We start from the raw sequence: 24,810 nt of genomic DNA, 5'->3' as shown, positions 1-24,810 counted from the left end.
TTTCAACTTGGTTGGTCAGTGGTACATCATCTTTGAAGATACCTTTAGCTCCAATATTGTAGAGGGTTACATACATAGAAGATTACTCAAAAAGTAAAGGTGTTCATGTAGAATTAATGATGTAATATGTGGTAAAGGGAAATAGTGCCTTGTCAAATATATATTTTGTGAAAAATTAAATTATATGATTCACTTAAAAATATGTTTAATTTGGGGCCGAATGATAGTACAGTGGGTTGCCTTGCACATTGATGATTCAGGTTTGAGTACTGAGTCAGGAGTAAGCCCTGAGCTCAGACAGGTGTGAACCCCCCAAACAAAAAATAAAAAACAAAAAATATGCATTTGATTTACAGGAGAGATAAATGAGGACTAAAAAAATAGGGAAGACATGTATGATCTCACTATGGCTTCTTATTTGTCAGTAAAGAATCAGATGTCTTTAATATCACTGTCACTGTCACTGTCACTGTCATCCCCTTGCTCATCTATTTGCTTGAGCGGGCACCAGTAATGTCTCCATTGTGAGACTTCTTGTTACTGTTTTTGGCATATTGAATACACCACGGGTAGCTTGCCAGGGTCTGTTGTGCAGGCGAGATACTCTCAGTAGCTTGCCAGGCTCGCCGAGAGGAGCAGAGGAATGAACCCAGGTCACCCGTATGCAAGGCAAGTGCCCTAGCCGGTAGGCTATCACTCTAGTCTTTAATATATTTCATTTTAATCTTCTCAGAACACAACTACTCTACTTGTTATTCATATTTTACAGTTAGTGAAAATATTACTGTTAGTAAAAATATTTTGCAGTTAGTTAAAATAATACATGAAGTGTTTTCTCTAATGCTAAAATGCATTAATTCAGGCCAATTCCCAATTCCCAAAAATTGTAACTTAGAAAAATAAAATTTAGTAAATACATGTAAAGCTCTATACATAAAACATCTCATACTTCCTTTTTTGTTTGTATTGTTTTGTCTCGGGGTCTTTCCTCACTCTACTAAGTGCTTACTCCTGGGTCCAAGTTCAGGGATCACTCTTAGCAGGGCTGGGGACCATATGGGGAGCTATCGATTAAACCCAGTTCAGCATCATGCAAGGCTTACTCTACTATCTCTCCTGACCAGTATATACAATTTTCTTATATTGAGCCTATATGGCAATGGTCCTGTGGGTGGGGCACACTCCTTGCACACTATCAACTCAGGTTCCATCCCTGGCAATACATGTGCACCCCCAAGTCCGGCCAGAAATAATCTCTGAGTACCAACAGGAGTGACCCAAAATACAAAATGAAAAACCATTATTAACAGTATTGCAAAACACAGAATCTCAATCAGTTTAAAAATTTCTTACCTACCCCGCAAAAAGAAAGAAAATTTTACTTGAAAATTCAGGTCTTGTTTTCTTCAATTATAACCTCCAATATTAAAGAAAAGACAAAATAATTCTTTTGTAGAAAAATGAGAACTTGGTGATCATAACTTATAATCCAATACTCTACAAGTAAGGGAATCTGCTCCAGAGGAAAAAAGATAGAATTTATTCAGGAGCAGAGAGCCTGTTAGCAACAATAAAGGACATTAGTCAGGCCTTTTTTTTTTTTCAATTCTGTGTTTTTTCATTTGTACTTCCAGAATTCACCATATACTCATATAAATATTCTTCTGTTTTGAGATATATTATCACCAATTACATTCTTTGAATAATGAACAAATACTTTCATTAACAGTTCTTTTTATCTTTTTTCTACCGTGGGAATAGGTAGGTCTTAATCTTGGTACCCATATATCTATTAAATTGCCTTTACATATCTCATTAAAAATAAATGATGAATTGCTAAATGTAAATTTTGTGGTTATGTGTTAAAAGAAACCAGGTCTATATTGTTAGTTGCTCAATTCATCAGAGCATATATTACTCTCTTAACTTTTATCCTTTATTTATTTAAAGTCTTATTTATTTATCACAGTCTGTTTCTCTGCCCCAACTACCTTTCCTTAGCTATCTGGTATTGAGGATACAGAGGCCGTGTGATTAACTAGCAATGTCTGCTATGGATGGCACAGGGAAGACTGAAGAGAAATCTACATCACATACTTGTCAATTTAGATATTAATAAGTTTTCATTTTTAATCAAAATTTATATGTTCATAATGTCTTACAAAGTGTGTGTAATATTTTCAATTGTAGAAAACATAACATGTAAATGTTAAAAAACAAAACATTTTAAAACAATGAGTGAATCAAAGATGGGCTACTTCAAAATTACATAAGATATGCTATATATTTAGAGGTGGTATATTTTACAAAGGATTGATAATTTCATTATTAAGAAAAGCCTGGTGGGGCTGGAGCAATAGCACAGTGAGTAGGGAGTTTGCCTTGCACACGGTCCACCCGGGTTTGATTCCCAGCATCCCATATGGTCCCCTGAGCACTGCCAGGGGTGATTCCTAAGTGCAAAGACAGGAGTAACCCCTGTGCATCACCGGGTGTGAGCCAACAAGCAAAAAAAAAAAAGTCTGTTACCTCATTCCAAGGAAAACACTGAAACTCAGGTAAGCTAAATGGCTTGTCAAAACTATAGTTCTAATTCAGTATTCGGATTTAAAAGCCTAGGTTCTTTCACTTTTTCCTATTTCTCCCTCCTTTCCCAAATTCTACGTAAACTTTTCTCACTATTTTAAGCAAACAACTGACCAGATTTATAGATTCCAATAGCCATTAGTCATTCTATGCAGAGTTATAATTTTGGAATATAATCTATATAATTAGAACTCTATTTCATAAAGACTTTGGAGCAAGATTAAATTTGTTTACTATAGAAATACTATTTTATAGAGGCCAGAGTTATAGAATAGTAAATAGGATGTTTGCACTGTGTAGAGCTGACCCTGACCACACACTTGTATCACTTGTCATCCCATTGATCTTCAATTTGCTTGAGCAGGGGCCAGTAACTTTTCCATTCGGCCTGTCGCATGCTAGTGTAGCCCAATGGTATTTACTAGCTCCAGGAACATGAAGAGCCTCAAACCATTCATTCAGGGTTTTGATGAAGAAGTCTGACTATTTCATAGGTGGGCGACCATACAATCTTTTGTCACCCCTTGGAATCCAGTCAGTAACAGCTCTAGTTCAGCGGTCATCTCTAAATTGCATTATGTGTCCGGCCCATCTGATTTTTGATGCCTTGGCAAATGAGATAGCGTCCCTGATTCTTGATCATCGACGGAGGTCGGAACTTTGGATTCCTACTCTCCTTTGAGTGAAACATGATATTCCAAGCATAGCTCTTTCAATTCCTCTTTTGGATACCCAAACAGCGTTCTCATCCTGTTTTCACACAGGGGCCAGGTCTCTGAGGCGTATGTTACTGCAGGAAGAAGGGTGGAGTCGAAAAGATGTGCCTGGATCCAGAGGTTCTTCGTCCTCTTAACAACTTCTTTGACGCTCTTGAAAGCATTCCACGCTGCTCTCTTCTTCCTATGCAGTTCTGGTGCCAAGTCATTCCTCAAGTTGAGTTCTCAACCCAGGTACACATAGATGCTCCATTCGGAGATGTTTGTTCCGTTGAGAGCAAATGGAACGTCAGGGACTAGTTTGTTTTTTATGAACATTTTCTTGGTGAGATTCAGCTGCATTCTGACCTTTCCACACTCACGGTCGAAGTCGGCCAGCATTTGTGCCACTTGACTAATGTTTGGTGTTATTAGAACGATGTCATCAGCAAAACAGAGGTGGTGTAGTTGCCGACCGTCTATCTTCACTACCATGCTTTCCCATACCAGTCATTGCATGACGTTCTCGAGGGTGGCACTGAAGTGCTTCAGTGAAATGTTATCACCCTGTCAAACCCCTCAATTTACGTCGATGATCACTTCTTTGTAGAATGGTGAGATCCTGGTGGTGAATCCATAATATAGCTCACAGAGGATCCTGATGTAATGAGTTTGAACGCCTTGTTTGGCTAAGGCTTCAATTACAGCTTCAGTCTCAACATAATCAAAGGTCTTCTTTAAATTGATGAACATTAGACAAGAATGGCATCTTGAACTCTCGAGAAAGTTTCAATGATCTTGGTCACTGTGTGCATAAGATCAATCATGCTAAATCCTTTTCAGAACCAGGCTTGCTTGGATGGTTGTCCTTTTTCTAGTGTTCTGCCTATTCTATTCAAGATGACTCGAGTGACCAACTTGTAGATGATGGACAACAGGCAGATTGGGCAATAGTTACTGATGTCATGGATATCTCCCTTCTTGTACCACAGGATGGTCCTTCTGGTTTTCCATTGGGACAGAACCTTGCATTCAGACAGGTAACCTGTGAAGGGCCGAGCCAGTGTATTGAAGAGTACTGGTGGCAGATTCTTCAGGTGTTCAAGTTTGACCTTGCCTGGACCGGGTGCTGTATGCATCTTTACCAATGAAATGGCATGTCGGATTTCAAAAGTGAGAATATTGGGAACGACATATCCATCCTGCAGAATTTGGTTCTGGGCAGTTGAACATGGTTGTCAAAGAGATGAGTAGAAATCATGAGTAATCCTCTCCATTGCCTTTCTGGAAGATGCGATAAATCCATCAGGATGTCGGAGGGCAGTCGTCTTAGTCTTGTAGCTGACGAAGGACAGGCAATTGTTGCAAATACTTTTCCCGGCTTCTGCCACATTGGCTAACACTGCTGCTCTTCCCTCTTTGAGGTCTTCCTTTATAGCTTCTCTGCACAGTTTTGTGAGCTTGGACGTTAGCTTGTGATTGCCTGAGGCTCGTGCCAAATAATGTTGGTAAATGAGCTCAAGAGTTTCCGAAGACAGGCGTTTGTTTGTGGCTTTTCCACTCACAGCATTCCTTGCGCAGTCATGGAGTTTCCTTGTCGATGTTGTCAATAACAGACGGCATCTTCCCACATTGCTGCAATAGTGCCAAAGAGCTCCCAGTTGGTGGTCATTCTGGGAGTTCTCTTCTTAAACTTAAAGTTTGCAATTCTTTCTCCCCACTCTGTAAAGTAGAATTTTGCACGAAGGATAGGATGGTCTGATCCTATTTGGAATTTTGGAACAACAGTGACATTGGTCAGGCAAAACTGTCAATTGAATATAATAAGGTCAATTTCATTATGGAACTGTCCACTGGGAGACTCCCATATCCAACGTCTGTATTCGGCCTTCTGGAACTGTGAGTTACCATGGATGGTCTTGGTAAACATGATGAACTCAGACAGTCTCTCACCCTGTTCATTCCATTCAAGGTCATGGGTCCCAATGTGGATTTCTTCGGGTGACCTTTTTGGTCCTATCTTGGCATTTAACTCACCAACATATCTTGTAGAAGGTGTGGTCTTCTTTATAGAACTTCTCAGCTCCATGTAGAACTTCTCAATTTCTTCTTCATTGTAGTTGGACCACGCATGGTCTCCCAAACTTCAGCAGGCGTGATCCCTGATTACACAGCCAGAAGTAAGCCCTGATCACAGCAAGAAGTGAACCCCAAAACAAAAGAAGCAAGCAAAAAGTAACCCATTTATTATACATTAAGTCATATTGATATATTATTGGAGACTTTCAGCATGTATTATTTTAGAGAAATAGAACAGCCCTAAAAATTATTTATGATAACAGTAATTTGACTTTATATATGGCAGATAAGACATAAAGCTGGTTATCATGAGTGAAAACAGGGAAAAAAATTTATTTGGGAGGATACATTTTCTAATCTTTGATTAGAATGTTATGATGGGTATTTATTTCCCAACAATTTTTCACATGTATTTCTGTCCTATGATTATCTCTATTGTCTGATAAGATTAAGTGTATACCTAATTCTACATTTAACTATATATTCCCTCTGCCCCTGCATTCTAACATAATATATTTGCCACGTTGTTTTATAAATACTTGAAAGTTGATTCAGTTACTTCCTCACTTCATTGAATTGCTTGGTTTGGATAAATCAAAATGTCTTTGTGATACTGGGTCAGTAAGTGGTAATAGCCACATAACATTTGCTAAAGCAGTTCTGTTTCAGATAATCCTGTTGATGTAATTTCTGTAAATAAGGACCTTTTTCACATATGTGGAAGTCTCAATACTGACTCGGGCAGCTTTTCTATAATTTACTGTTATGGCTTCCAGCTTCAATTGGATTTTACAACCTTAATGGCTTGGGAAACAATTATTGGTAACAATAATTCAGAATTGACCTTTCACAGATGCCTACTTTCTGATTGGTTTAACCTGCAATGCCTCTAATTGAATTTGTCAACAACAAAAAATATATGCACTAACAGTCACCGAGTTACATTTTGTAGTTATTTTTGTTAGTTATATATTTAATCAGTTTAGAAAACTATGGTAGAAGAACAAAGGCATCCTGAGTAATATGAAGTCAGTATATGTGTGTAAAATAATTCACATTCAAATTATACATGATGTTTTGTGAAAAATATTCTTGCGGAACACAAAGAAAAATTAAACTGCATTCAACTGACAATGGATCATTTAGATCTGCATAAGATATAATATAAATATAGTGGTAATTAAAATTTTAATGTGAATATGAAGATTTGCATAGGATATAATAGAGATATAGAGGTAATTGATTTTTAATGTGAATACTAAAGCAGTAGAATCCAGTCCCAGCCTCAGATCTGAGCTGAAGTTCCTTGTGAAACTGAACATCTGTACATGCAAAACAGTTAAGGTAAAACCAGTTGCTTTACATATAGTGTGTCTTTTTATACTCACAAAACACTATGAAATGGGGCCGGAGCGATAGCACAGTGGGTAGGGCGTTTGCCTTGCACGCGGCTGACCCGGGTTCGATCCCCGGCATCCCATATGGTCCCCCAAGCACCGCCAGGAGTAATTCCTGAGTGTAAAGCCAGGAGTAACCCCTGAGCATTGCTGGGTTGTGACCCAAAAAGCAAAAAAAAAAAAAAAACAAAAAAAAAACACTATGAATTTTAGCAGCAGTCCGTTTTCTTGATGAGAAATGAGGCAGCAAAGATTTAGGTTATTGCTTAAGTTCATACTTCTTAACATTTAAAAAAAGGCATTTTTTGTTTGTTAACTGCTTATATGATGAATATGTTTAAAATTTTACTTTTTAAAATTCTTTTTATAGAATATGGATGCTTTTTATAAGAGGTGTTTACATGTTCATTGCTGCAAAATTAATCAATCTTCCATGAATTTCACTTTATTTCTCAAAATCAGGCTTTGGTGTTCCACATATTTTAATTATAAAGAGATTTTAACCTTTCATTTTTCTTTCAACTCCTTGGTGGTACCAAAGGTCACGTGGAGTATTGGGGATTGAACTCAAACTGCCTTGCATGAGAAAAATCCCATATTCATTGTACTATCTCCTTTAACCTACAAAAAACGTCTTTTTTGTGTGCTAATTTTTGAAAAATCAAGCAATTTCCATTAGTAGTTGTTCAACTTTAGAAAATAGTATGTAAATACATTTAGCTGTGGGGATGCAAGGATAGTTTAACATTCACAAGTCAATCTACATAATACACCACATCAGTTAAAGAAATGATAAAAACCTTATGATCATTTCAATAGATGAGGGAAAAGAATTTGACAAGACCTATCACCCATTCATGCTAAAAACCTCTCAACAAAATGGGAGTTGAAGGAACTTTCCTCAATATAGTCAATTATTATTAGAACATGTATCACAAGCCAACAGCAAGCATTATTCTCAATGGAAAAAACAAAAAGCCTTCTTCTCTAAAACCAGGCAAAAGACTGGGTAGCCCACTCTAGTCACTTCTATTCAATATAATACTGGAGGTATCTGTCATAGCTCTTAGGGGAGATAAAGATAGCAAAGGCATCCAGATAGAAAAGGAAGTAAAGTGCTCACTATTTGAATATGGCATGATACTATACTTAGAGAATCCTAAAGACTATATCAAAAAGCTCTGAGATACAAAAGATTTATATAGTAGAGTGGCACTTTACAAAATCAATATCCCGAAGTACATAGCTTCCCTTTATTCAAATAATGAAAGAGAATAAAAAGATATTTTAAAAATCCCATTCACAATTGTTTGTACCTCAGAAAATCGAGTACCTTGGAATTATCTTAACTAAGGAGTCAAAGGACCTATAGAGAGAAAACTAAAAAATGTTACTCTAAGAAATAAAAGAGGACACAAGTAAGTGGAAACATACCTCCTGCTCATGATGAGAGAATTAACCTTGTAAAAATGGCAATACTCCCCAAAGTATTATATAGATTTAATGTCCAGCACTTTTTCCAAATAAAAGACCAAATACTACTGAAATTTATATAAAACAATAAACCTCCATGAATAGCTAAAGCAATCCTTGGGGAATAAGGAAGATAGGAGACATCACCTTCCCCAACTTCACACTGTATTACAAAGCAGTAGTAATTAAACCTGTATAGCATTAGAATAAAAACAGACCTGCAGATCAATGGAATAGAGTTGAATATTCCGATATAGACACTCAAATTTATGAACATTTAATCTTTGATAAGGGAGCAAGAAGTATGAAGTGGAGCAAGGGGACTCTCTTCAACAAATGGTGCTGGAAAAACTAGGCAGCTATGTGTAAAAAAAGAACTCAAACCTTTTTCTAATGTCATGCAAAAAAGTAAGATCAAAATGGAGTAGAGATCTAGAGATCAGATCTGAATCCATAGGTGCTTGGAAGAAAACATAAGTAAATCTGTCCATGACATTGCATCCCAAAGCATCTTCAAAGATGCCAAACAAGTAGAAGCAAGAAAAACAAATGGGACTGCATGAAACTAAGAAGCTTCTGCCCCTCAAGAGAGAGGAACAGTGTCTAAAATACAAAGACATCCCACAGAGTGGGAAAAATTATTTACCCAATACCCATCTGATAAAGGGTAAATATCAAAGTTATATAGGACACTGATAGAATTTTACAAGAGAAAACATCCAACCCCATCAAAAAAAGGGAAGAGATATTGAATCGAAACTTCCTCAAAGAAGAAATTCATATGTTCAAAAGGCACATAGAAATAAACTCTACGTCACTAATTATCAGGGAGATACAAATAAAAACAACAATGAGATATCATCTTACACCACACTGACGGGCACACATCCAAAAAAACAAGAGCAATTAGTACTGATGTGGATGAGGGGAGAAAGGGACTCTAATTCATTGTTGGTGGAAGTGCTGATTTGTCCAGCCTATTTGGAGAACGATATGCACATTCCTCAAAAACCTAGAAATTGGGTCCAATTTGACCCAGCAATATTACTTCTGGTAATATACCATGGTGCCAAAAAACAGCAAAAACAGCATATGCACTTTTGTTAATTTCAGCACTATTATTTTTTCCAGACAGGATCTGGAAAAAAACCTGAATGCCTGAGAAGAGATTGATTGGTTAAAGAAACTATGATACATCTATACAACAGAATACTATGCAGCTGATAGGAATAATGAAGTCACAAAATTTCTTATAGATGGATTGACATGGAGAGCACCATGTTGAGTGAAATGAGCCAGAAGCTGAGAGACAGATGTTGGGTTCATTTGGGGCATATAAGAAGTGTATATGTAGATGAGATTAATATCCAAGGTGAAGGTAAACAGGTGCTAGTAGGATATACCTGATAACCTTTCATTATCTATATTGCAAATCATAAGGCCCCAAAGAAGGAGAAGGAGGAGGAGGAGGAGGAGGAAGAGGAAGAGGAAGAGGAAGAGGAAGAGGAAGAGGAGGAGGAGGAGGAGGAAGAAGAAGAAGAAGAAGAAGAAGAAGAAGAAGAAGAAGAAGAAGAAGAAGAAGAAGAAGAAGAAGAAGAAGAAGAAGAAGAAGAAGAAGAAGAAGAAGAAGAAGAAGAAGAAAGAGAGCAAGTGTTGGAACATAAATGACTGAAATTCAATCATTAACAACTTTGTAAATGTGTATGTCACTGTGATTCACTATTTTTATAAAATGAAAATCTATACATTTAGCTTATCAGAGTGCTGTAGTTTGAAGTTTCAGTTCACAGTATGCTTTCTTAATGGGCAATATTTTAATTAGAAACTGATTGATGATCTAAAACAAATGGAAGACCCAAATATATCTCTAGTTTGTCTAATAGATAAACAATACTATCTTCATTTTAGTATCATTGTGCATAAATGCATATATAGCATGCAACAATGTTTGATAATCATTTTCACTTTATTATATTTAATTTAGCCTCTGATATTGATGCAATGACAAATTATATCATTGTTATATTATAATTTCAGAAAGTTAAGTATTTATTATTTTTTCTTCCTTTAATATTTTTTGAGTCACAAGTATTCATTATTAACAAGCATAAATACCTCCAACTTTGAAAAAATTCAACCCATAGCGTCAGAATGAAAATAATACTTCTGCTTTATTAATAATTGTACTTAATTAAAATGAAACAATTTTAGTTCAATACAAGATTCTTCTAATTTAGAGTCATATTTTCTTGGATTTCATATTTATTATGTCATGAGTTTAGACTAAGAAATAAATACTATTCACACACATGTGTTCCTTTCTAGACCTTCCTTCTTCCATTATGGAACATAAAAAATTTATGATATGCAATCATTTCCAAACGTGGTCATCGATATGTGAATCTACTTTCTAAGAAAGTTGTAAGGCATTAGGAAAATCAAACTTTTGGGCCAGAGAGATAGTTTGATGGGTAAAGGTGCTTAGTTTGCACACAATAAACCCAGATTCAATCCTGAGTACTACTATAGTGCCATGAGACCTGCCAGAAGTAATCCTGGATCACAGAAACAGCAGTAAGCCCGCACACAGCAGATGCATCCCAATCCAACCCCCAAATGAAAGAAAAGCAATCATTTACAGAGAGATAATATTGTGGCCTTGACAAAATATACTTGAGGATAAAAGTCTATGTACTCAAAAAAGCAGACCTATGTGGATTGTTCATGATATGTACTCATAAAAATAATGAAACCTGGAAATAGGCATCGCCTTACATGTTGCTATATTTGATGATAAAAAATTATTATTGAAAGCAATTTTGGTCTCATATCACTTCCTTATCCTTGGTATGCTGCTTTATAATACATTATTTCATTCTGTTAGCTTTTACAGTGGAAATTAATAATGAATTATTTAAAAAAGCAATATAGAATAACTTTTCCTCAGATGTGATCTTGCTTGACAATAATGTTGCTGTGACTTCAGAAACAACTGGAAGGGAATAAGATAAAAGGCACTTGTTTGGCACAGATTAAAACCACTCTACATAAGTTTTACATATTGAGTATTTCAACTTAAACTATTGGTAAAGTCACTAAACTAATTTATTGCAGTTTATGTAAATTGAGCAGCAGTTAAGATTTACATAAGCTATTTTATTTTTGTCACTGGAATGAATAAAATGCTATAAACTAGAGCCAAATGCTGAATTCTCCTTTTTGAAATGATTTCTTCCATTAATTGTTTTCTTGTTCTCCATAATTCACTATTATAGACCAAACAGCCCATTTGAATTATACGGTTGTAATTAGGTTGTTCATTTAACATGTTTTATGTCTCAGTGTTCTTTATGCCTTCAAAGAAATCTGATACTGGTTTTATATATAAAGCTGTCTTTGGATAAAATTGCTTTTTTTGCCTAAAAATATTATACTGTTCTAAAATATACTTTGTCCAAATTCAAAAAGCCAAAATGAGGTACAATTATATTTTATATATTTATGTATGCTATTACAACATTAAAGACTTTGGCAGATAAAAGATTTTGTAAATATTAGTTAATGAGAAAGCCCTGATCATCTCTTTGTAAGTCAGGAAATTCTCGGTAGCTTGCCAGGTTCTCCCAGAGTACACATATGTACATCAAAATATCAAGCATCTCATTAGAATTAACTATGTCAAATGTAAAACATAATCAATATAGTTTCCAGATTTCTTTATAGAGTAGTCATCATCTTACACTTTTAAATGTTATTATAGAAGTCACTTATGGGTATATTGGTTCCATTAAAGGGACAATTCTCAGGGGTGAAATGATAGTACATAGCAGCTGTGAACCTGGTTTGAATCCCAGCACCACGTATTGTCCCCTAAGCACAGACATGGTTCACTCTTTAACTACAGAGTCAGGAATAGTCCCAGAGGAGCCAGGTGTAGACAAATCAAAAATGCCTGTTCTTTGTTTTCTCCAAGAAGCAAATCAAAGCAATATCACAGCTAGCTACATTCCAGCCTTCCTCTTATTTTGTCCAGTAAAGGACATTTCAGGACTCCTATTGGACAAAAACTGGGCCTCTCCCATCCTGTGCCTATATCATTATCATCATCATCATCATCGTCATCATCCCATTTATCATCGAATTTCTCAATTGGTCTCAGTAACGTCTCCGTTCGTCCTAGACCTCAGATTGTAGAAGCCTCTCTTTACTTGTCTTTCCCAACAATGCCGCATTGGAGGCTCTTTCAGGGTCAGGGAAATGAAACCCAGCATTGCTACTGGTTTTGGCATATGAATATACCATGGGGAGTTTGCGAGACTCTCCCATGTGGTCAGGAAATTCTCGGTAGCTTGCCAGGTTCTCCCAGAGTGAGATGTAGGCTATAAGAATGGGAACCCAGGTGTGTGGGACCCGGGGCTGAGACCTCCAAGCCTGCTCGATGGGGACTGGGCCTCTTCCACCCAGATTACCCATTTTCCAGTTGCTAGGCGGTCACACCCAGGAACTGCTCCCAACGTCATGTAATCCCATCAATGGACAACATCCAAAGACTTAAAACCAAGCTCCCAGGAAAGGGACCCTTCTACACTTCTGGTGGGAATGCCGGCTAGTTCAGCCCTTTTGGAAAACAGTATGGACGATTCTCAAAAAACTAGAGGTTGAGCTCCCATTTGACCCAGCAATACTACTGCTGGGAATATATCCCAGATAAGCCAAAAAGTATAGTCGAAGTGACATATGCACTTATATGTTCACCGCAGCACTGTTTACAATAGCCAGAATCTGGAAAAAACCCGAGTGCCCTAGAACAGATGACTGGTTGAAGAAACTCTGGTACATCTATACAATGGAATACTATGCAGCTGTTAGAAAAAATGAGGTCATGACGTTTGCATATAAGTGGATCAACATGGAAAGTATCATGCTAAGTGAAATGAGTCAGAAAGAGAGAGACAGACATAGAAAGATTGCACTCATCTGTGGAATATAGAATAATAGACTATAAGAGTAACGCCCTAGAATAGTAGAAATAAGTACCAGGAGATTGTTTCCATGGCTTGGAGGCTGGTCTCTCATTCTGGGTAACTCAGGGAAGGGACCACCAAGTAAAATGTGGTTGGAGGTCATGTGGGGGAAGGGTGAGGCGGGCGGAATGCAGACTAGAGACTGAACACAATGGCCACTCAACACCTTTATTGCAAACCACAACACCTAATCAGAAAGAGAGAACAAAAGGGAATTCCCTGCCATAGTGGCAGGGTGGGGTGTGGGGAGACTGGACTGGGGAGGGGGGGAGGGATGTTGGGTTTACGGGTGGTGGAGAATGGGCACTGGTGAAGGGATGGGTTATTGAACTTTGTATGGGGGAAGCATGAGCACAAAGATATATGGATCTGTAACTGTACCCTCACGATGACTCTCTAATTAAAAATAAACTAATAAAAAAAAAAAAAACAAGCTCCCAGAAGAGAGTGACACAGAGAGTTTCTTGCCCCGCATGCCTGGCTATCTTCTCTGTGGCCCCTCAGAGCAGGTAGGCTCCAGCTTCCCTTCCCGCCCTGAGCAGAGCTCCTGTGGCCGATGACCTCCGGAGCCTAGCCACAGCCATGCTCAAGGCCCCTCTTCACACGTTTGGACAAGCCTCACGCATGAAGGTAATGGCAGAGGAACCCAGGTGTGTGGATCCCGGGCCTCGACCTCCAAGCCTGCTCGAATAGGGACTGGGCCTCTTCTGCCAGATTTCCCATTTTCCATTTTCCTGTGCCTATATAGTGAGATATTATAGACAGAGAGACAGATAGATATAGATATAATACATTTAAAACCAAATAATATTGGTTGTTTTCAGTGGAAATAAAAAAAAACTGCACAAAATATCTGGAATTATATTGAAATCAGAAAATTCCCATTTCATATCTCTAATCTAACTTTGGTGCTCTTATCTCCAAATACTTGATAAACTTTTCAATTTATTATTTATATTTATTTGATTCTCTCCTATTACCCCTCAGTTCACATATAGTTTTGTTTATTAATCTTCTGGAGAATTACATAAAATCACAGTAAGGTCTAAGATTAAAAGTTAATAATTAAACAATGCACTGTTTGCCTTTCAAAACCTAACTTACTTCACTTATAAGAATTCTGGGGGCTACAGCTATAGTACAGCGGGTAGGGTGCTTCCCTTGCCCAGAGACGACCTGGGTTCGATCCCCAGCATCCCATATGGTCCCCTGGTCACTCCAGGAGTAATTCCTGAATGCAGAGCCAGGAATAAGCACTGAGCACCGCCAGGTATTACCCAAAAAAAAAGAATTCTGTCAAGAGCAATTCTGCTATACAATGACAAGATTTCATTTTTCTTATGGTTAAATCATATACACTATGTATATATCTTCTTCCTTCATTGATATGCTTAACTTATTTTCATTTATTGGCTAGGCCATCATACATATTTTCAGATTGGTGTTTTCATATTCCACAATTTAAGATCCAGGGGCAGCAGAGGTAGGCAGAATGGCTGAGCACAGGCCTTCGTGTGTGAGGCCTGGAGTTTAATCCCCAGCACCAAATGGTCCTCAAGGCAATGACAAGTTACCCTGCTGTCTCCCAAATACTACAATGCAGGCCAAGCATTAAACCCTGTAGCCAAGCACCAAAAATGTACTCTGGAGTAGCTTTTCACACGATTGATAAATAGATGTCAGTATATTCTAAGTGATTCAAACCTGGAAGCACTTTCCCACCTGAAAGAGTCTCTTTGTCCTTACTGTGTTTTATTGCTCCATCTGAATGACTGGCGCCTTGAGAAAATAACCTCCCTTAGAATATAAACCAAACATTTTATGACTACATATTTATACCTTTTATAGTAATTGCATAATTAACTCACAATATCCTACTTTTAAAAATGATAAAATGCTATATTACGTTCAGCACTACAATCAAGTGTCCCAATTTGCCAGTTCCAAGTGCTTTCATCTCGGATATACTTACTCATTTTCACATTTCTCCAACTCTTTATAGAAATTTTGACATTTTATGAGTATTGAGCAATTTCACCTGAGAATCACAACTATGAGAATGTGCACTTGAATGCAACCATAATGCAAACTAGTTGACAGATTTAAATGTGCTTACTACATTTTCTCAAAATTTCCACTCATTCTGGAAGAATTCTTCCTCCAGACTTTCTTTGTGCAGGTAAAAGCATATTAGAATAGATACTTGGCAAAGCACATTTTCAAATAGAAGCAAAGATTAGCTAAATATTAGACACCTTAAAATTTAGTTAATTTTTAAATCTTTCATCCATACTGAGAAAATGACCTTTTTTGAGGCAATCCTTGGACTATGGCATTTCTTAGTGACTTTTCACGCATTTTGAAATAATCTCCTATCCCCAGAAAAGAGCAAAATATTCGAAGAATACCCATGAAAGAATCCATTACTTAATTTACAGTTTGGACAGCATTTCAACTTCCTGTTTGAGATCTACAAAAACAAGTGGTATAAGTATCCTAATAAAAAGGAGACTAGGATCACTCCAATAGATAACAAGAAAGGAAATTAGGTACAATACTAAACCCTTATGTTTCTTATACAAGGTTTCTGGTGTTTCTCAAAGCAACTTATGTACTTTTTTGGGGTCTGGAGCTATAGGTAGGGCATTGTAGCAACAGGTGGGTAGAGGCACTTTGTTGTTTGCTCTGTTAAGGATGTTGGTATAGGGGTAGATTGTTTTCTTGCTTTTTTATTTTTAAAAGCAGTAAGTCAAAGAAGTTTGGGCATTTCTGATTTAAGCAATGTTTCAGAAATCTTTGCCAGTTGCATAAAGGTATCAGTGCGTATTTGTAGAGATTTCCAAGGTCTTGAAGACTTTTCGGATGTACTGACAAGAAATAAAGAAAAAAGTCAGCTTTAAATAAGTAGCAATTCAGGCCAATATCCTTTAATGAAGGACTTTACTAAAGTCTACACCTCTTCTTTCTCACCAGGTCTCTGAGCTAAGCATTTTGAAACTAACTATTGTGGCAAGCCAGAGAGCTCAAAGTACGGAGACTGAACTGACAGACAATGGAAAGGAAGCTGATCACTCCATCCTCCTAAATTACTGAGCTTCAAGTGGCCCAAATTTAGCAATAAGGAAATAATTCAAACTTATTTAGGGACTAGACAGGAAGTGACACATTGCATTTTGTTTATTTATTTATTCATTTGTATTTGGGCCATAATAGGCTTACACCTGACTGCTACATTGTCTCTCTGGATTTTAAAATCCTTGTGTGCTCTTGTATAGTTCTTGATATCACACATTTATCAGAGGAATATAAATGCACCTTTGAGTTTTTAAAGGGCAGATAAATAGTTACCATGATAATGATTAACACAGGGTACAATTGCTTTAATTTATTTTGTCTTTTGATCCGTGTATTAGAACTGGAATTGCATTTGCAGGAACGAGGCCGACTTCACTAGGGGGCACTGTTAGCTCAGGACAGCAGCTCTCAGATGAACAGCGACCATGCTGGAAACCAGACTTTTCACGTTTCTTTGCTGTTCTTATTATACCCACTATTATCTTTCATGTCGTTGACACAACCACTCAACCACTGTGGGTGAGTCTGCCTGGATTCCAGGTATATTACACATTTACAAGAACTGTTTCCTCAGAAAAAGGAAGCTGTGGTCTTACAAGCAAGGAAGACACTTGGTTTAGAATAATTTTTTTTTTTTTTAAAACATGAGACGGATATGATACTGTAACAGACCACAAAACCTACAGTGCTTATCAGGTGACAGAGAAATTGTTCCAATCGATTTTAAGATCCCATTAAGGGCAGCCAGCAACCAGGGAATGTATTGTCTGCAACAATAAAGCATTCCTCCAGAGAGTTGGCCTTGGTAGAATAAATAAAAAGGGGTAATTCCTTCTATTAATTCAGTTCACTCTGACCATTTATATAGGCCAGATTCCTGAAAAAGAGAGTCAGTTTCCTAAAAATCTTACACATGGAAGAGTGTGAGGAGAATGACTCAGTTAAATTGAAGTTAGGACACCTTATGAATCATCAATTCAATAGCATTCATCTCAACAAAAATTCCTTAGAATAATAAAAAAGATAAAAGCAAAGTGGGTAAAATACTTTTAAATGATGTTCAAAACAGCTAAAGTAAGCTCAGACGCATTAATTTTGGGGATAGAAAGATATGGGTATGACACTTTCCAGAACATTTCTCTAGTTCACAAACATGCCCCAGAAAATTGGAATGGTATACATATGCATACGTCAAACAATGTTTTGGACCATCTAAAACTTGTTTTGAAAAAAATGCTAAAGCAATATTAATATTCAAATGTAGGTCATGCATTTTATTCCACTTGAAATAGTTATGTAAAAGTACACGTTTGATCTCATCTCTTTTATTTTTCAGAAAGACACAATCCCTAACATTAGAATACTAAAACCCACTTCCTGAATGGAATTCCTCAAGGCCACCATTTTCAGCAGCAGAAAGAAGAGCAATCTGAGAGGTATGCTGAATCCAAAATCTTAGCGGTCAATGATTATAAGTTATTGGTTCTCTGGTCATTACTGGGGATCATTCCTGACCTGATACGGGCTGATGCAGGGGTTGGGGTTTGGGGGTGGATGTCTCTTGTCTTTTTGTAATTCTTGTGACAAGATTCTTCATATTTATGACAAGTAGCACTGTAGCACTGCACTGTAGTCCCATTGTTCATCAATGTGCTCGAGTGAGCAGGCACCAGTAACATCTCCACTGTGAGACTTGTTGTTACTGTTTTTTGCGTATCGAATATGCCGTGGATAGCTTGTCAGGTTCTGCCTTGCAGGTGAGATACTCTCAGTAGCTTGCCAAACTCTCTGAGAGTAAGATCTATAAAATTGTTCTTTAGCAAAGAAGTCGTGAGAAAATCATGTGGTGCTCCCAAAAGAGTCTAGAGACTTTTTTTTTAATCAGAAAACAAAAAGGTCATTGTATGGTGAACTGTGGCTCACAATATTTTTGAGTCAATAGCATCTACTCAATATTTAGATTTGTGGATTACCAAAATTACTCCATGGCAAAATATGTAGTGTTTGTCCATGTGCTTAGCTCTTTTAGAGTATACCCTTTTCAAAAGGTGAAAAGAAAAACATTCCTCCAGAAGAATTTTAGGGGTCTTTCATTCCCCTGCATCTTTCTTAGGGGGTATCTCAATCTGCCAATGATTTTCTTTTTGTGTATATAGCATAGGAATTTTTTCTTATTGATGTTGTCATATAATAGAAAAATCTAAACATTAAACTTGATGAGTTTATATCAGTACAATATAGTGAGCCTATAAAGAACATGAAAATATAGTTATGAACAAAATGTACCAACATATTAAAATTAAATAATTTGAGATTTGGTCTTATTATTAGAATATAGATAAATTATTAAAAATCATCATTAATAATTACGTGGGAATTTTTTTCTTATTTAAACTTCAGCTGTTTTAGACTACTGCTCATTTTGTTTCTGTTAATTAATTTAGTTTCCACTTAAAAATTTCATATGGCTTAAAAGAGTACATTACATTTTATTTCAAAGTTCTTGTAGCATTCATTTCCCGCCTATCCAGAGATAGAATTGATAAAGACTCCATGAATGCTATAATAAGAAAGATAAGAAAATAATACAAGATATTACTTAGATTTATTTTGGGGAAACACTGTAGATAGTACTTTCTATTCGCTAAAATGTGAATGATAAGAAAACATGGGGAAAATAACGCAAGTTAATTTTTTAACATATTGCAAGTTGAAAAGCCAATGTGCTATCATGAATATAAGCTGAGTTTATTATCAGGAGTTAAGTTCATAAGAGGATATATAAATTTTCTTTCACTAGACACAAATAATCTTTGTAAGGGCTGAAGAGATAGCACAGACTTAGCTTTGCAAGCAGCCTACCAAAGTCTAATTTCTGGCACTCTATATGGTCTTCCAAACCCTAATAGCAGTGATCCCTGAACACAGAACTAGGAGTAAGCCCTAAATTATGGTCATAAAACAAATAACCTGTGAAGTTATACAAATATACTAAACATATGAGATCAACTATAAAAACTTTGGAAGCTACAGACAAGTGGTTATTTGGAAAATAATAATAACTGAAAGAGAAATGTGGGTAGAGGTAGTCTTAGAACAAAGAAAAATGGTCAATGTACCAATAACCAGGTGATGGATAAGGACACAAAGTGAGTCTTAATAACATGCATTTATAGAAGTTAAAAGAAATTTTTGAATTTTAAAACTGTGGATCCTTGTGTCTTGAATAATGCATATGAATGAAGAGATAAACCAGCCAACTTGCTATTCCCATATCTCTTTTCATCTTCACCATGGAATTCTATGGCTTGTGATTTTTTAACCAGCAACTTTGAGTATAAAGTTCCTTAAATTTCCATCTGTGTTGTAGGATGGTTGAAAATAGCTCCATTTCTTTTTCATTCTTTTTTTTCAATAGCAGACAACACAGACACCTTTATAAAGTCGCTGACTGCTCAGAACATTGAACAGGAAAAATTCAATCCAAAATGAAAAAGCAAAAATTTATTGCTCCTCTTTCTGTTTCCCTAGAGGAAAGGCACGACAAAGTCTGGGGTCTAAGTGTAGAGAATCTAGCTATATTACATTTGTTATGACTTGGTGAGGCAGAAATTGATCCCTAAATGTCGCTGAATTTAAATAAGTCATCTATCAGCTGGGTGGCTTGTGATGAAAGCCATGATCAATAAGAATCATTAAGGATTCATTGAGTTTTTCCAGACAAGTTTCATTTTATTTTGAATGTTCAAAAGAGCTTACTAGATTTGGAGACTAAAATGATAGTACGAATGCAAAGCATATTGAATACACATTTCAATGAGCACTTTACATGAGTTTTTAATTTTTTTTTAATTTGCTTTCAAAGACAGGGATGGCTAATTTGTTCCTGAATAACAGCATTTAAATGAATTCCTAAAGGCTCTGGAGTGTTAGTCTCTTGAATTAGATTAGAGTTCAAATAAGTGGAATCAATGATTACAAAGGCTTTTAAATTGAATATTTACTGAAGGTTGGTTTATCTGGAAAGTCTTGCATTTGTCATTACAATCTTACCACCCATCTCTCTGTCTGGCTCCAAAACTGAACTGAGATTTGACTCCAATTAAATGTGAGCTCAAATGATAAGAAAAGGGGTTGGCAGACTTTTGATTCGTATTTAGTAGTAAAGAGAAGCCACCTGATGTACTGTGAAAATGACTTTTATAGAATAGTTGATTCACACATACAAAAACAATTTGGAAAAGATGCTTTTTTTAAATTGCACCTGATTAACATTCTTCTCTTTTTCTTACAGTGACCCAGAACTAAGGGCCCTATTAATAAAAATATGGGATGCTTATGAATAAATCATTCTATTATATGGTGACTGTGAATGATGTGAATTTATTTTTCTTGAGGTTCCAGCTTGAAAAATTATTTATGAAGATAGCATGTGATGCAAGAATTCTTTCTAATTTGCTTTAATGTAAATCTTAAAACATAAACCCTATGAATCTTCCTACACTATAGTTTTCAAAAGAGGAATATCAATCACTGAGGGCAAAATCCTGGTCCTAGTAAAACCTAAAATAAATCTGTTTTTGTTTGTTTTTCCTTTGTTACTTAGATCTTGGCTTCATGTCCTATTCAATACACATTATGGAGGATTAGACAATACACAATTACAATTTACAATACACAATTAATACACAAACTAGACAAAACAGATTTATAGAATTGGAATTTCCAGTGCTACATTAAAATTTCTATATGTTTATCTAACTGTACTTTGGTTGCTTTATTTAAACTATGGTTCATATTTTATTTTAAAATAATCACAATTTATAAGTACTAGATAAATTCATACTTAACATTTTTAGACGACGAGTTATTTCTTTAAAAAAACATCAGGAAAGGGCTGGAGTAATAGTATAGCAGGTAGGGGGCATACCTTGCATGTGACCCACTTGGGTTCAGTTCCTGGCCCTCCATCTAGTTCCCCTGGAGTGCCGCAAGGAGTAATTCCTGAATGCAGAGCTAGGAGTAACCTCTAACTCTCGCCAGGTGTGGCCTCCAAACAATTAACAACAATAAATTTCAGATATTGAAACCTTTAAGTATGTGAGAGTATTTGATTGCGCCTCAGAAATTAGAGAATTTTAATTAATGGTGTCCTGAATATAATACTTCTGATATATTTGGTATCAGGGGTATTTTAGGCCACAACTGTCTATGCTCAGGGCTTACACCTGGCTTTGTGCTCAGTGACCACTCCTTGACAGTGCCTGGGAGATCACATGTGGTTCCAGGGATGGAATCTAGGTGGACTTTGTGCAACATAAGAAAGTGTCTTATCCCAGAGCTCTCTCTGTGCTCCCCCCGCCCCATGATTAATTTCCCGCCTGATATTTTAAGAAATGAATAAGTGAATGTCTGTCTGTTTTTAAGAGAGAATGGGGGAAAGAGAGAAAGATAGAGAAACTGAGAATTAGTTGAGAGGAATTCTATTCAAGAAAGTAGTAAAAAATACATTAACTAGAGTGGGGAAAAATTGTGACATGATAGCATATATTTGATTTTATGACTTAGGGATGCATAGGTATTTTATAACTGTAAAATTAAATTTAAATATGCAAAATGATTACTATTATATTGTGCAAACTGATAAGACTTAATCAATTTTATTTGACAGCAGTATTAGATCACTTCATGGATGTATATTCAGTGTTGCTTATGTGCCAAAGTGTTAATATGGGAAAAATGTTACAATAAGAAATACTATCACAATTTGTAAAATGTTGAAAACATACATAGCTTTTAATATCTATTGTATTACTAATATAACTGGAAAGTTTCATATATAGATTTTAATAACTCTTGAAATACAAAATTTAGATGTGATAAATTTCATTAGAAAATAAAAGAGTTCTTTACCTATCAGGCAACAATACTGACATATACTTAAGCCTACTTTTTTCTATATAATCATCAAATTATAGACATTATTAAGCAGAGCTTTGAATAAAAGTATTAGGATAAGTGGGACTTACCAGTGGATAGCTTTTCCCCACACAACGCTTAATGACCAGAGGATGAAAAGTGTCAAACTCCTCAAGATTTCCCTGAAAGGAAAAATAGAAAAAATCTTGAACTCACACTTAGCTATCTTATCGATAATTTAAGTCCATTGATAAGGTCAAAAAGGAAACAATACAAGTTAAATTAGATTAAATTAGGATAATGAAATTGAGGAATGCTAAGAAGTAGTATCAAATGGCATTTATATAATTTTCTTGATTAAATTATTACGGACACTAGGATGTAAATATGAGACAAAGAGTCTTTTTTTTTCAATTAAGAAACGCTCATGCTATGGAGACCAAAGGTATAGCAAAAGGACTCCTAAGCAAAGAGCCAGGGTTCAACTCTGAGCACCACTGGTTCTGACCCCTAAATCAAAATCAAAGTTCATCCTAGGAAATTTAATTTTTTAATTAAATACTAAAAACCCACCTTATTTTATTAAATGACAAATTATTGCTACTAATATTTTTGCTAGTATTATACTACTCATTAGACAGATGCTTCTCAGAAATTTAGAAAGCATCAACAAATTATGTTGTTATTGTTATCTTTAAAGCTCTTGTCCCAAATATCTTCTTAATGCAGTGCTCATGGATAGCTGACAGCTTTCAAGTGAAGGTTAAAGTACTAAGCATAAACTATCTGAGGTCCTGGTGCACCAAAACATATCCTTAATGTACAGGAGAAAAATATGAAAATCAATAGCTGAGTGTTTGCCAAATGAGCACAGCTCAGAGAAAAGTCATATATAATTAAGTATTTCACTAAAATCTTACATTAATGCAGAAAATTAAACTAATTGACAAAGATCATGTGGTCTCATCACCTGCTTAATGATTTCCTAGTATTTATATCTGGGGTTGAAAGACAAAGCTGTGTAATTGCTACTACTAAGTGGAAACAAGTAAATGATCATTTAAGGTTGATTTTTATTCCTACATCAGATCCAAATGCCCCACTTTTACATACTGAAAGATTTTATATTTCTCTCCAAGAATACTCCCTTTCAACCTATTGGAATACTAGTCATTGTTTTTCTAAACCCCAATCTAGACCCAAGTAATATTGATAACACAATTTATTTTTAATTTTGACTACATTAGTAGGCTTATTCTAAAACAAACACACAATTGTATATTTTTCATAGGTATACTTTCTTTTCTCAATTAAAATCTTTGTTTATTAGAATAATAATCATGTTGTATAGTACCATATGTCTTTAAAAATTCAGAATTCAGTAGAATCTTGATTACTTAGTAAGAAAACAATATGCCATTGATTAGAATTATGTAAAAATGTGTACATATTATTTTATGCTTTGATTACATAGCTAATTGGAGAGTCTTACTACTACACACTATGTCTAAAATGATCAATCCCAAAATATCCATTGGTTGACCAAGATAAAATTTTGATTTTGAAAAATGTACTGGTGATTGACAAACAGCTCATACACAAGACTAATAGGAAAATATCTCAGAATTGTCACTGCCACTGTCATCCTGTTGCTCATCGATTTGCTCGAGCAGGCACCAGTAACATCTCCATTGTGAGACTTGTTACTGTTTTTAGCATACCAAATATGCCATGGGTAACTTGCCAGGCTCTGCCGTGTGGGCGAGATACTCTTGGTAGCTTGCCAGGCTCTCTGAGAGAAGCAGAGGAATCGAACCCAGGTTAGCCGCATGCAAGGCAAATGCCCTACCACTGTGCTATCACTCCAGCCTATTTCAGAATTAATATCTTTTATATGTCTTTAAATAAAAATTTTAAAACTTATAATCTATAATCTTTTGCTGAATTTACAATAAATTTAAATTTTGCATAATCTAGGAAAATAAACCTTAGGGTAGTATTTCTAGTGTCTGAATATATTATAGTAATTTTTGATTACTAAATATTATCTAATGTGAACAAATATATGTTTAGCTCCCTTTTTTTTAGGTGAAAAATATGAAGCAAATAGAATTTGAGTTATATCATCAAAGCTTCTTCATCAGAAAATGTAACAGCTTAATTTAAATTCAGGTTGTCTAACTCAGAGCCTTAAATTTTAGGTTCAATCATACATTTCTCTTGTCTACAAATAACATGATAAAGAAAAAGGGGAAAGGAACACTAGGAGGAAGAGATATGATAACATTTTTTACAAGCTGTCAAACTGTGAAATTGACATATTTTTAAAGCCAGCAGCAATATTTAAAGGATTCGACACTTAATATTATTTGCCAATACACCCTAGTGTTAGACTCATCATTTCCATGTAAATAACCAAAAATGTTACAAAACAGTCATCTACATACAGAATTTGGGAGGGGGGAGTTTAAAAAAGAAAATAACATTTATTTATAAATATTTACATGGATTTTCAACTTAATCAAGAATTATTTATTGTACATTAGAATAGAGATGAGATAA

At 35.7% G+C, this 24,810-nt stretch overlaps 1 long non-coding RNA gene across 1 annotated transcript in view; it reads right to left on the bottom strand.

The window, feature by feature from the left end:
* Nucleotides 1-24,810, bottom strand: part of LOC129404257 (uncharacterized) — a 733,623-nt gene that overhangs the window by 67,977 nt on the left and 640,836 nt on the right. The window contains exon 3 of the long non-coding RNA XR_008629797.1: nucleotides 22,359-22,430. This is a non-coding gene — a long non-coding RNA (uncharacterized LOC129404257). The remainder of the gene's footprint in view (nucleotides 1-22,358; nucleotides 22,431-24,810) is intronic.

This window comes from Sorex araneus, chromosome 1 (genome assembly GCF_027595985.1).
Source record: "Sorex araneus isolate mSorAra2 chromosome 1, mSorAra2.pri, whole genome shotgun sequence".
Lineage (NCBI taxonomy): Eukaryota > Metazoa > Chordata > Mammalia > Eulipotyphla > Soricidae > Sorex > Sorex araneus.
This window is presented reverse-complemented; position numbering and strand designations above follow the sequence as displayed.